The 6,000-nt window shown below is 47.1% G+C and overlaps 1 pseudogene; it reads right to left on the bottom strand.

The window, feature by feature from the left end:
* Positions 1-244: 244 nt before the first annotated feature.
* Positions 245-6,000, bottom strand: part of LOC118962498 — a 43,787-nt pseudogene continuing 38,031 nt past the window's right edge.

The following is a 6,000-nucleotide window of genomic DNA, read 5'->3' as shown; positions in this document are numbered from 1 at the left end:
GGCTCCAGGGTCTAGACAGTGGCTCCAGGGTCTAGACAGTGGCTCCAGGGTCTAGACAGTGGTTCCAGGGTCTAGACAGTGGTCCCAGGGTGCAGACAGTGGTCCCAGGGTCCAGACAGTGGCCCCAGGGTCCAGACAGTGGCCCCAGGGTCCAGACAGTGGCCCCAGGGTCCAGACAGTGGCCCAGACAGTGGCCCCAGGGTCCAGACAGTGGCCCCAGGTCCAGACAGTGGCCCCAGGGTCCAGACAGTGGCCCCAGGGTCCAGACAGTGGCCCCAGGGTCTAGACAGTGGCCCCAGGGTCTAGACAGTGGCCCCAGGGTCTAGACAGTGGCCCCAGGGTCTAGACAGTGGCTCCAGGGTCTAGACAGTGGCTCCAGGGTCTAGACAGTGGCTCCAGGGTCTAGACAGTGGTCCCAGGGTCTAGACAGCGGCCCCAGGGTCTAGACAGCGGCCCCAGGGTCTAGACAGTGGCCCCAGGGTCTAGACAGTGGCCCCAGGGTCTAGACAGTGGCCCCAGGGTCTAGACAGTGGCCCCAGGGTCTAGACAGTGGCTCCAGGGTCTAGACAGTGGCTCCAGGGTCTAGACAGTGGCTCCAGGGTCTAGACAGTGGCTCCAGGGTCTAGACAGTGGTTCCAGGGTCTAGACAGTGGTTCCAGGGTCTAGACAGTGGCTCCAGGGTCTAGACAGTGGTCCCAGGGTCTAGACAGTGGCTCCAGGGTCTAGACAGTGGCTCCAGGGTCTAGACAGTGGCTCCAGGGTCTAGACAGTGGCTCCAGGGTCTCTCCTCTACTTCTTCTCCTTCTGGAAGCTGAAACTGGTGCGCCGGCTCAGTTTACGCTGCTTCTGGGCAAAGTAGTCCGCCCGCGACGTGCTGGCCCGAGACTCCAGGATGTAGTTCACCTGAGAATGATAAAACAAAGGGATTGTGGGAAGTGTTTCGATCAAAATATGTAGAAACATATGTAGACTACGCTACATAGTACAACTGGTTATTTGTGACACAGAAAAAAAAAAACATATTTGGTGTTGAAATTTCAACTAGTCACAATTAATAAAACCATTAGAAAATCCAATAGCAGGACATAATTGCTTTTTCAAGGGGCATGGGAAACCAGATGACAGACAGTCAGAATGACACACTCATGTCTCGTTACATCCAGTAGATGTCACTACATGGGAACACATGCTACTTTAAGGAGAAACACGGACAGCTCATAAAAGGCAGACTCAAGAGCAGGGACGGCGGAGGTGATGATAACGTTGATCATTTTAACGGAGGTTTAATGCCTAGACCTGAGATATAAAAAGTTAAGCCTTTTGGCCTTAAAGAGAGAAGGGATACTTCAAAAAACGAGTTTTAAAGGCGGAATTACCACGCCCTGTGGGATCCTCCTCACCATGCTGTTTTATGGGTAATGGCATAAACATGCTGTCAATAATTTCATGGCTAGTAAAATCCTTGGCATTCACATGGAAACCCTGGGCTTTGACCAAAACATTCACACTCAGTTTTTTTTTTTATATGGTCTGGTGTTTGGTTATAATGTGCCTCAAGGGCACAGCTGTGATGTGTGTGTGTGTGTGTGTGTGTGTGTGTGTGTGTGTGTGTGTGTGTGTGTGTGTGTGTGTGTGTGTGTGTCTACAGCTTTTATGATGACGGGAAGTGGGGCCCACTCAAACGAGACAGATGAGAGGTATGAGTTTGGATCAGGTGAACATTCAAATACTCAAGAGAAATATTGTTGCTGGAAATATATCGTAACTATTTATTTTATTTTTTAAAGTAACATGTTTGTTTCTAATGTCCTCTCCTCTCATCTGCTTTTTATACCGAGGTATAAATATATTTATAAATATATTGCCCTTCTTTTCGACCCCCCCCAAGCCACATTGGCTTGTAGTAATGAAAACATTATTCCCTGCAATGTGTGGTCACGCTCAAGAGGAATACCCCAGGGGTCAACTCCGGGCCCACTGAGATTTCAAGATGGAATCATCAGGATAAGGACACTCATGGGTCACACCTGCCAACCCCGGTTGACATGCCTCCACGGGGATGACACGCTACTTAAAGCCCTGTCCCCTGAGAGTAGGGGACTAGAGTCCTCGCAATTACCTGCAATTTCACCCTATCTTCTCTGGTCTTCAACCTTCACCCCACCTCACCTGCCCTTTAACATTCACCTCACCTGCCCTGGACTTCAACCTTCACCTCACCTGCCCTGGCCTTCAACCTTCACCTCACCTGCCCTGGCCTTCAACCTTCACCTCACCTGCCCTGGCCTTCAACCTTCACCTCACCTGCCCTGGCCTTCAACATTCACCTCACCTGCCCTGGCCTTCAACATTCACCTCACCTGCCCTGGCCTTCAACATTCACCTCACCTGGCCTTCAACATTCACCTCACCTGGCCTTCAACATTCACCTCACCTGCCCTGGCCTTCAACATTCACCTCACCTGCCCTGGCCTTCAACATTCACCTCACCTGGCATGGCATGGCCTTCAACATTCACCTCACCTGGCATGGCCTTCAACCTTCACCTCACCTGGCCTGGCCTTCAACATTCACCTCACCTGCCCTGGCTTCAACATTCACCTCACCTGCCCTGGCCTTCAACATTCACCTCACCTGGCCTTCAACATTCACCTCACCTGGCCTGGCCTTCAACATTCACCTCACCTGCCCTGGCCTTCATCCTTCACCTCACCTGCCCTGGCCTTCAACATTCACCTCACCTGCCCTGGCCTTCAACCTTCACCTCACCTGCCCTGGCCTTCAACATTCACCTCACCTGCCCAGGCCTTCAACATTCACCTCACCTGGCCTGGCCTTCAGGAGATGCTTTCCCATGCCCCACTTTCAAGACTTATTACAGAAAGGTCCTTAAAAGTAAATTAATCATCATTAATGCTAATTAAAGAGAGTATCATTATCTTCCGTATTTTAATGGTTACAGTTGAATTATCATACGCCGATGTGGTAAAAATGCCTCACGGCCTTAATCTACATTTTTAATAGGATATTTCATATTTGCATCTCTGCGTGCGCATACAATTAGTTTTTTTTAGCCCTACGGGTATATGTGGGAGACTGCATAATAATATAGTCGAACCGTCAATATCTGTCAATAGTGACTTGTACCCTGCAGACCTGACTTTGTAAAGTAGAGGAAGTGGTTGCTAAAACAACATATTTCCATGTGATATGGAGGCAAAAGGCACATGGACCCTCCCTATTACTCACCTTCAGCACGATCTCATTGACAGTAGCAGCATCACACTCAAAGTACAAGGGCTTGTAGTCGTGGTTACTGAGGTATGTGAGCTTGAATATTGCATGACCTGCAACACAAGGAGGAAGAGGACGTGAAATGCAAGACAGTAAAACAAGGAATTTACACAAACCAAGAGACTGTAAAATCATTGTCCCCACAGTTGGGATAAGGCTCACCTTTATATTACAGTCAAGAGACAGGGCCTAGACCTTTATATTACAGTCAAGGGACAGGGCCTAGACCTTTATATTACAGTCAAGGGACAGGGCCTAGACCTTTATATTACAGTCAAGGGACAGGGCCTAGACCTTTATATTACAGTCAAGAGACAGGGCCTAGACCTTTATATTACAGTCAAGGGACAGGGCCTAGACCTTTATATTACAGTCAAGGGACAGGGCCTAGACCTTTATATTACAGTCAAGGGACAGGCCTAGACCTTTATATTACAGTCAAGGGACAGGGCCTAGACCTTTATATTACAGTCAAGGGACAGGGCCTAGACCTTTATATTACAGTCAAGGACAGGGCCTAGACCTTTATATTACAGTCAAGAGACAGGGCCTAGACCTTTATTTTATAGTCAAGGGACAGGGCCTAGACCTTTATTTTATAGTCAAGGTACAGGGCCTAGACCTTTATATTACAGTCAAGGGACAGGGCCTAGACCTTTATATTACAGTCAAGGGACAGGGCCTAGACCTTTATATTACAGTCAAGAGACAGGGCCTAGACCTTTATATTACAGTCAAGGGACAGGGCCTAGACCTTTATATTACAGTCAAGGGACAGGGCCTAGACCTTTATATTACAGTCAAGAGACAGGGCCTAGACCTTTATATTACAGTCAAGGGACAGGGCCTAGACCTTTATATTATAGTCAAGGGACAGGGCCTAGACCTTTATATTACAGTCAAGGGACAGGGCCTAGACCTTTATATTACAGTCAAGGGACAGGGCCTAGACCTTTATATTACAGTCAAGAGACAGGGCCTAGACCTTTATATTACAGTCAAGGGACAGGGCCTAGACCTTTATATTACAGTCAAGGGACAGGGCCTAGACCTTTATATTACAGTCAAGAGACAGGGCCTAGACCTTTATATTACAGTCAAGGGACAGGGCCTAGACCTTTATATTATAGTCAAGGGACAGGGCCTAGACCTTTATATTACAGTCAAGGGACAGGGCCTAGACCTTTATATTACAGTCAAGAGACAGGGCCTAGACCTTTATATTACAGTCAAGGGACAGGGCCTAGACCTTTATATTACAGTCAAGGGACAGGGCCTATACCTTTATATTACAGTCAGGAGACAGGGCCTAGACCTTTATATTATAGTCAAGGGACAGGGCCTATACCTTTATATTACAGTCAGGAGACAGGGCCTAGACCTTTATATTATAGTCAAGGGACAGGGCCTAGACCAAGGGACAGGGCCTAGACCTTTATATTACAGTCAAGAGACAGGGCCTAGACCTTTATATTATAGTCAAGGGACAGGGCCTAGACCAAGGGACAGGACCTAGACCTTTATTTTATAGTCAGGAGACAGGGCCTAGACCTTTATATTATAGTCAAGGGACAGGGCCTAGACCAAGGGACAGGACCTAGACCTTTATTTTATAGTCAAGGGACAGGGCCTAGACCTTTATATTACAGTCAAGAGACAGGGCCTAGACCTTTATATTACAGTCAAGGGACAGGGCCTAGACCTTTATTTTATAGTCAAGGGACAGGGCCTAGACCAAGGGACAGGACCTAGACCTTTATTTTATAGTCAAGGGACAGGGCCTAGACCTTTATATTACAGTCAAGAGACAGGGCCTAGACCTTTATATTATAGTCAAGGGACAGGGCCTAGACCTTTATTTTATAGTCAAGGGACAGGTCCTAGACCAAGGGACAGGACCTAGACCTTTATTTTATAGTCAAGGGACAGGGCCTAGACCTTTATATTACAGTCAAGAGACAGGGCCTAGACCTTTATATTATAGTCAAGGGACAGGGCCTAGACCTTTATATTACAGTCAAGGGACAGGGCCTAGACCTTTATATTACAGTCAAGGGACAGGGCCTAGACCTTTATATTACAGTCAAGAGACAGGGCCTAGATCTTTATATTATAGTCAAGACACATGGCTTAGATTGCGGGAGCACTACAGAGTACCACGTCTATTAATGGAAAAGTGCTTTTAGCCAAATAAAAGCTAAGGTGACGCATTAAACCCCCAACGTGAGGCAGTAAACCCAACGCACAAATCAATAACATCTACTGGTAGTTCAATGTGCGTATGATACATAATAAATGGGGACGACTATACACAGTACTGTACACACAAACATCATATTCTACTACACACGTTGCCCAAGAGTGAACGGTAGAAGTTCCTAATTTAAGGAACATTACTATGGTAATGAATTCATGCTATGTTGTTACTGATTGATGGAGGGGGAGGGGGGCTTTTAATTCAGCTTCCTGGAGCATCTCTGTGCAATCCACTACAATGAAAGTTTACATCAACTGAGTTAACTCTGTTGGCTATGTTTCCTCGTTTCTACCTCCCTTGTCTTTTGATCTCTCCTGTAGGCGTTTCTGATTTCATGGCTAACCTTGTGCTCTGAACAAACCATTCGTTACTGTTAATGCATTGCCATCTCATGTAAATCAACCAGGGGGCTCAATAAGCAAGTGAAGGCTAACATATGCAGATGTACA

The sequence above is a fragment of the Oncorhynchus mykiss genome, unplaced genomic scaffold (genome assembly GCF_013265735.2).
Source record: "Oncorhynchus mykiss isolate Arlee unplaced genomic scaffold, USDA_OmykA_1.1 un_scaffold_768, whole genome shotgun sequence".
In the NCBI taxonomy this organism is placed as follows: Eukaryota; Metazoa; Chordata; class Actinopteri; order Salmoniformes; family Salmonidae; genus Oncorhynchus; species Oncorhynchus mykiss.
The sequence above is the reverse complement of the archived record's forward strand: the minus strand, read 5'-3'. Positions and strand labels throughout refer to the sequence as shown.